The following is an 8,138-nucleotide window of genomic DNA, read 5'->3' on the forward strand; positions in this document are numbered from 1 at the left end:
GTTTTCCTCATTTGAATTTGGTTTTGCGTTTCAATGTGTGTCAGTATATATAAGTTGCCCGATGGTTAACACAATACATCCTATTCATCATAAACACAGACCTTTAGACAACACATCCTAGTTGTATACAATGGAATTTAGTAGCGAAAGCTTGATTGTTTTACTAATGACCTGCCAATAATATGATGAAAAGCGGTCGTGCTAACCACATTCTTGACTCCGTATCATGATATGATATGTTATGGGTGTTCACTGATCTTGATATCTAGAAAGAAACAACTAAAACTGTTGGTACCTTTTGACTTCAGTGCATCTGCTGATGAACACTATATCCACCTTTACATTTTAGTACCTTCTCACAGATACTACATCTGAATCCTGAAAAGGTAAAGGAAGAAAATGTATCTGCTGACATGGAATACAGGTGTCTTCAGTTCTCATTTGCTGAATTTCCTGTGTATGAAGGACACAAAAACATCAATGCAAATGTATTGACAATTACATGAATCATTTGATAACAACCCATTTAAACACCTGATACAATTATGTAAAACAAATTTATTTGAGAACCCACCCATCCCCACCCCCACCCACCCCTGTGATATGAACAGAATGGTGTCAGAACTTTCATACCTGATTATCTGAGGGAAGATTGAATTATTGACTACAGAAAAACAACAAAATGTAGGCTATATGTTAATTTGTATACTCTGTATTGAGAAATGCCAATATTTTCTCTTCATGGGTCTGGTCTGAATTGTGTGTACTACGAAACATGACACACATCAGCTCTCCATGAAACTGGTAAGATATGAGTAGATGGTAACCTAAAAGTGAAAATGATATCTCTATAAAAAACATTATTATTGCAGGGATTAATTTTTGAATTGTAAATGTTTGGACATCATTCAAGTGCAAAAGTCAATAGAAAAGCTTAAAAATGTTGAAAATTACCCTATTGATATATGAACAGAGGAAATTCTGCCAGTTTTAAAAAAAATCTACATTTACTGTAAAGTTTTCCATGATCAAAACCACAATACTTGTATGGAACTCCTTGTTATGAGAGTAAATACAATTTGTCTTAAAATTTTTCACATATGTCATCAAAGACAGACTATCTGTATATAACACTATTCCATGTGTATCAATTAATCTCTTATTGGCCATTTTGAATTTCTTGTTACATTTATCAATAGTATAAGATCCTGTATTGAGATAATACCTAAAACATGTATTGCTTCACACGGTACTGATCGGCACACAACCATTCAAGATAACTGTACTAATATTGAGAAGGATTAAACAATTTGCAAAGATTCATGAGGCATTACTTCATGGGGTATTGCAAGTTTGTGGTGCTGAATTCTAAAGGTAGGCCAGAACATTGTTAAGGTTAGGGATGCCTAAATATATCGATGCATTGATACTTTTTCTAAGACGGTACAATTATCAATACATTCAAAACTGTATCGATATTTAGTTTTGAAAGTATCTGTTTAAATATGTTGTAATATGTATTGTTTACATTTTGCAATTGTATCATGTTTTTTTTATGTTATGAGAGTTATGAATAATTATTTTTCATGCACAAGATGGGAAATTAGAACTTTTTAATCTCTGAGGATAAAAAATGTTGATCTTTTCATGGACAATCATAAAATATGAAATATTAATGTTCAAAATGTAAATAAATTCACTCAATAATGCAGAGAAAATAGGTATCATGATACATATCGAATCATGCCATGAGTATCATGATACATATCGATTCATGAAAATTATGAATCACTACATCCCTAGTTAAGGTAGAAATATAAAACATAACCTACCCCTTCCTCCCTTTCGAATGCCTCAGAGACTCCTCCTCTGATTCTGCAATTTGAAGATCACATTTCTCCTCTGCCTAGCTCAAGGTCTCTTGATCCCGTTCATAATTGTCTGCATTATGTAACATCAATATTAACAATATTATTCTCAAAATGATTAAGAACTTAAATTCAAAAGTGCGATTAAGAAATTATAATTTTCTTCCAAACTGATAAAGTATTTAAGATACGACTAGATTTAGTTATCATCCTAACAACATACATAAATTATGAATTTACAATGTTTCATATTCAGAAACCATTGTAAAATAAAATTAACTTACCGGGCATAAACTGGATTAGATAGGATTTCCATGTCTAACAGGACCATCCAAGACTAGCAATTAGTCTCTGAATATATATAATTTTGATACAAACAAACAATTCCTTTTAAACTGAAAAGGAGCTTCAGTGAGATGGGAGATTCCTGAACCCAAATAAAACTAGACTTGCTTCAATTAGGGCTTTATCATTGCAGAAAGGCATAGATGGAAGTAAAAATAATGCAGTTCAGGAACTATGAGACAGGCTAGACCTTTCCTGACTTTTTACAGTCTTTGTCAACCTTGAACTTGATTTGAAGGGTGAACAAAGGAAAAAACCTGTGCCATCAAGTCAATTTGAATGGAATTTAAGAATACCCATAATATCATAAATAGTATGCATGATTGTGATGAAACATAGTTTCAATTTACTCACACAATATACAAAGTTATGTCTTTATTCATGGGTTGCTTCTAAGTCATGTTCAGAATGCAGTTTTGTTAGTCATCCATGCATAAATGTCAAAACTCACCACTAATACTAAATATGTTGATTTCTTTCAGATTTCTTTTTGATTTTTGTTTAAAGTTACTATTACTAATAACGATCATCAATTCTATGATTTATATCAATACTGTTTGCCCGGTGCTGTTCAGAGATGTCGATATTAGGCGACAGTGCAAACTATCAGCCGGTGGTGGGCCAATGATGACTGACTGACTGAGTTTAGTTTTACGCCGCTTTTAGCAATATTCCAGCAATATCACGGCGGGGGACACCAGAAATGGGCTTAACACATTGTGCCCATGTGGGGAATCGAACCCGGGCCTTCGGCGTGACGATCCAACGCTTTAATCACTAGGCTACCCCACCGCCCCGCCAATGATGAATGATGCACACTACCTGAATAAATGCATCAAAGCGGCATTTCTGAAACTGTTGTTATGGCTTTGTAAAGGTAACTTACAACAGGAAGAGGTTTTAATTCTTACTGTTTGTATTGAAAGAAATGTTCACCTCAATTTTTAAAAAAAAGAAGAAAAAGTTATTTTAAGAAACCCCCGCTTTGAACAAAATTACCCTTTTATGCAATTTGACTTAAAAAAACCCATAAAGACTAATAACATATCCCAGCATAGAAACAGTTGGTCTATTGACCTATCAATAAGTTATAACATGTCTTAATGTTTTTAGTGAGATTCATCCCTGATTTTTCAGTTAATCTTATTCTGTCCACTGGTGTTTACCCTCTTTCCTATGTTACACAATGTACAGGATTTAGACTTTGAAATGAGGAAATGTTCCTGCATTAAATATACAAGATATATCTGCTATGGAATTACGAAAGCTCAAAAAGGGAATTCTGACTGCATTCATGCTCAATATTAAATTAACCGATCCAAGTGCATCAGTACATGTATTTGTTTGTCAAATTGAAGTGGAAAATCTCAAGCATTTGAAACTATATCAAGTTTGGACCAAGTGCAGAAAAATACAACGTAACCAACATTTATGGTTGTCAGTTGAGTCACCTGTGAGTAGGAGGATGTATTGGTCATAATTATGCTGGCTGAGTGGCAGTGGCATGTGGACAGACACAGTTATAGTCCTGGGCCAAATGCAAGAAAAGTTTTTATCTTTCAGGATCTCTCAGCAGCAGTAAAAAGTGTTATCCAGTAATTACAAATTCTTGTCATAACCAGCCACAAAATGTATCAGGTTACTAAAAACAAACAAGGTTTGACCTAGACAGCTATTACTTGTAGGTAATAAGGTTGTAGGCTACAATCTCAGGCCCTCCTATCTATTTGACTAAAAAGAAGCATTATTGGATGTAAAGTAAACTATATCGTGTGTTTAGCTACCACATGCGAAGGAATAGCATTAAATGTGTTGTGAATGCAGCAACTATCGCTGTAAAAGCGGTTGGCATCGGAAGCACTATACAGCCGCTATTGGAACCTAAAGCATCGGCAGCCGAAAACTTTCGGTCATCTCCGATAATTTCCGCGTTTCGCCGAACAACGCCAACACTTCCTGTCGTCACAGCGAGCGAAAAATGGCTGCCGACAGTGGAGAAGAGAAAAGGGTAAGTGTTTCAATCAACGCTTAGCTCCACATACTGTAATTCTGATTTAGAAGGTAGTGTGCATTGAACGCATGTTATCATCCCCCTTTGATAGCAATACTTCATCTTCGTAAAAAATGTATTTTGTGTCCATTATCTGCGTTTTTGTATGGAAGTCGAACGGATTTCAAGCTGAGGTCGGCGGAATGAGGCTACCCAACCTCCTTTGCTTTGAGTGAATTCTTACATGACTTTAGAAAATTTATCGTGAGGGGATTCAGTGAGGAGCAAAGTGAGACTCAGTGTGAATATGGTATTCAGGGTTATTACGGACGATGACGACTTGAGCAATATTTTCATTGACCGGCTACGTCGGAGAGACCGCAGTTGTATTTTGCCCCATATTTGTAACGTATTCATTTTAAAACTGGAAGTGAGTGCGAACAGTAAGCATTTTATTCCCGTCTAGATGTGATTGAACCTATATTACTTTGTGTAACAGATACACTTACCAGACCATCATGTTTGTTTTGGGAAATACACAGTCGCCGAGTGTGCTGGGATCTGGTGGACGGATGGGCGAGATGTCTGACAGTTGTGACCTCCCTACTGTTCCCGAAACTCCGTCGACAGAGATTATACATTGGAGTCTGACCAATACCAAAGTCTTCCAATGTGCCAGAGTCACCAGCTGTGATTCTCACACAAAGAGGTAGATTATTGCCCTTCAGTTTCAGTTCTCTTTGTTTTTTTCGGTTAAATTAGATTGTAAAGATATGTGACAAACATGACACACACGCCCCTTTTCATTCCATGTTTCAAATATAACTCATAATAATTAGTTTTGAATAATATTTTCTGAATTTATATCATAATGTTATTCTCTTGGTTTGACACTTACAGGTCAGTCTGCAGAAGTGTTCAAGACTTGAGCAACAAGATGACACAAGTTTCCTGGATGTGTCTCACTTAGATGAGACACCGATCAAGCTTCCAGGATAGATGAGACATTGTTTGTTGCAGTAGCGACTGAGCACAAACCATCTTTACAGTGTGGGACCTGAGGGAAGATTGTCAAGACCTAAGGCTCCTTGAACCTGCAAGTGAGGCGCCACACTAAAGATGTCAAATTCTCATGTGAATTGTGTGGGACGTTTTTCCTTATCAACCAAACGCTGGAGGAACATGTTGCTAAAGTACACAAACAGACTGGTGTTGTCAAGTGCAAGGTTTGCAGTATAGTTACAACATTTCGGGGTATGGAGGAATACAAGTCTGCTCCATGATGAGCATGCATCCAAATACAGGGTGTGGTAAACTCATAACATAATCTGTCATGACATTTTTTCATTGGTAGAATGAATGACCATGGCCAGTTGTCAGATCCCAAATACGTAATTTGGAAATCCAACTTATAATTGCCACGATAACCATACCACCTTTGCTTATTTGAAGTTCATTTGTTTAGATTTAGTAATAGAATTTCCTTAAATCTCTTTTTCTGGTGTTAGAGATTGTAAATTCTTGTTGATGTTGGAAAATACTTGTGCATGTTTGTAATGTAATGTGTGCATGTTTGTTCATGTGACTTTGTGTTTTGAAAGTAGTAGGAAGGATGCTTGGCTAACCAGGTTAGCTATGTGATTAATGGCAAAGATAACTAACAAATAACTGCAATGATATGTTTAATGTTGTTTTTATCAACCATGTTAACTTGTAATAAAGATATATTTACAGCCATATATGAAGTTCAAGTGTTTTATTCATTGACAAATCTGAATATGACTTTCTTTGTCCAATGATAATCAGTAGATAAAAATGTCTTATTTTCTGTTTACGTAAGACACAACATCACATCATGTCCAACTTTACCATTCCCATATTTACACATTATGAAAGTGCATATGTAAAAACATAACAGATTCAACACTTTGACATCTGTTCATCACAGTCGGCAACAGAAAGACCAGCTCTTATTAGTCGCTTCATCTTGCTTTCCTTGACTTTGTGGTAGCTCCAAGACCAGGTTCATGCAGACTAGACATAACCTTCACCGGTTTCCTCGCAGGATGAGCCTACTGGGGGCATCAAACAAGTGGTCCTGTAATAGGATTGAAGAACACTTTAAGTGGAATGCAATGTGTATGTGTGTGTGTGTGAGAGTGAGGGGCTTAACTTTGACGGAAGAGGACCAACATTATTATACTTGAAAATATCACACCAAGACCTCTGCAAGATAGCAATCAGTTGAAAATTCAGATGATCAAATAGTTAAACCTGTGGAATCACACTGTAAACCATGGCGCGCTGTTCAGTTCGTCATCTAAACAATAAGCTACCACACTGCTAGATTCTACATATTTAATAATGCTATTAATAGTAAAAAGTAATGGTAAACAAAACTGTCAGCCAGTGTTTGTTAGAAAACGCCATTAGTTAAACATATATAACTTTTAAATGTCAAACAACACCAGCCTTCCTAGTACGGTGTGGGACTTACCTGGTTGGATCTTGTCTTACAATGCTCTCCCCACAAATTTTGGACGTGTTCACATGTAAACCCACAGGAGGGAAGCGGACAAATCAGCCAGTGACAGAAGGAATTTCTTGAACCTGTAACAATAAGAAATATAGCAATTTCATGAAGTTAAGAGAGTTAACGTTTAATCAGCCGTAGCTTTCATTATGGATGTTGATCATATTGCAATGATCTGAAGTCCACAGAGGAAATTCTAAATCTACTCACCTATATACCTATATGTATCATCCTGCATCTGTCAATAGCTGATATCCCTGGGTCATCACACGCCTGGAACCACTCACGAACCTGAAATGTGTTTAATATCTGTATACCAAGAGTCCAATTTCAACCAATTAACATGTTAATCAACATTGAGATACCAAATGCATGATCATCATATATTCTAATGCAAGTTACACCTGACTACCTATGAAATAAGTTACATATTTGCGCAATTGATCATGCACACCTCTTAAGTAATTCAGAATTAAAATCAACGACATATATCCTTTTATCAAGTTGTCAGCTGAAAACAGCCATAAACCAACATTCCCGATATGAATTCACCGTAATTTCACTTTGCACAACTGTACTTGAGATCTAAACAAGAACACATTCACTACTACCTATCATAGGCACAACATGCTAACACTGAAAAAATAAACTGGTACCAATGTGCGATTTGGAGAAATCATACCAGCCTCGATTAACATTCAGCCTGCAACACTTCTTTCAGACACAACTGTGTAACCTAACTTGAGGCTGAACAGTGAACACACTGACGAGGCCGAACCCTACCCATTTATTTACGGTAACTGATTAAACAAAACACGTATTCCACATCAAATGACAAATCCAGCTGCATATACATGATGGTTGATCAATGATGTGGGTGTTATGCATAAAAGTCAAAACTTCAACCCGGAATATATAAAAGAAACTACTCACCTTGTCACTTGTTTGGTTTCGTCCGCCATTTTGTCGTACAATGTTTTTCCGGAAATGGTGTTGTCATTCAGCTACGATCGGTTTTTCACGGATACAGTCGAAGTTATTCCGCTGCATTTTACCGAGTTTCGCATAGTATAGCGGCTGTACGCGTATTCCGCTAACAGCCGCTGTCAAATCCGATAGTACCTCTTTTTGTTCGTATATGAACTGCATTAGATAGCAGTACAGACGCAATGCTACCAATACGCCATCATTATGATCTCATTTAACGCTTTTTCATCACATAGATAGGAGGGCCTGAATCTAAGTACCCAGCTTAAGGTAATTAGATTAGCATGAAAATGGTGCAAAATATACATTTCATCACTTAACACTGATATTTTTACTCTGATAGACCAGTGGAGGAGATATACTGCACATAAACACCCAAAGGGGCAGGGTTCAAAGCAGGAGTACAAAAAGCTAT

At 36.5% G+C, this 8,138-nt stretch overlaps 2 long non-coding RNA genes across 2 annotated transcripts; one reads left to right on the forward strand and one right to left on the reverse strand.

The window, feature by feature from the left end:
• The first annotated feature begins 4,843 nt into the window (after window positions 1-4,843).
• LOC124256721 lies at window positions 4,844-5,942 on the forward strand. The gene is made up of 2 exons (XR_006893058.1): window positions 4,844-4,912; window positions 5,104-5,942. It is a non-coding gene; the product is annotated as an uncharacterized LOC124256721 (long non-coding RNA).
• LOC124256720 lies at window positions 5,873-7,799 on the reverse strand. Its single transcript, XR_006893056.1, has 4 exons — window positions 7,670-7,799; window positions 6,947-7,027; window positions 6,701-6,813; window positions 5,873-6,301 (listed from the first exon to the last, which is right to left on the reverse strand). It is a non-coding gene; the product is annotated as an uncharacterized LOC124256720 (long non-coding RNA).
• Between the last annotated feature and the right edge of the window lie 339 nt (window positions 7,800-8,138).

The sequence above is a fragment of the Haliotis rubra genome, unplaced genomic scaffold (genome assembly GCF_003918875.1).
Source record: "Haliotis rubra isolate DU_JTF1 unplaced genomic scaffold, ASM391887v1 Scf636, whole genome shotgun sequence".
Taxonomy (NCBI): domain Eukaryota; kingdom Metazoa; phylum Mollusca; class Gastropoda; order Lepetellida; family Haliotidae; genus Haliotis; species Haliotis rubra.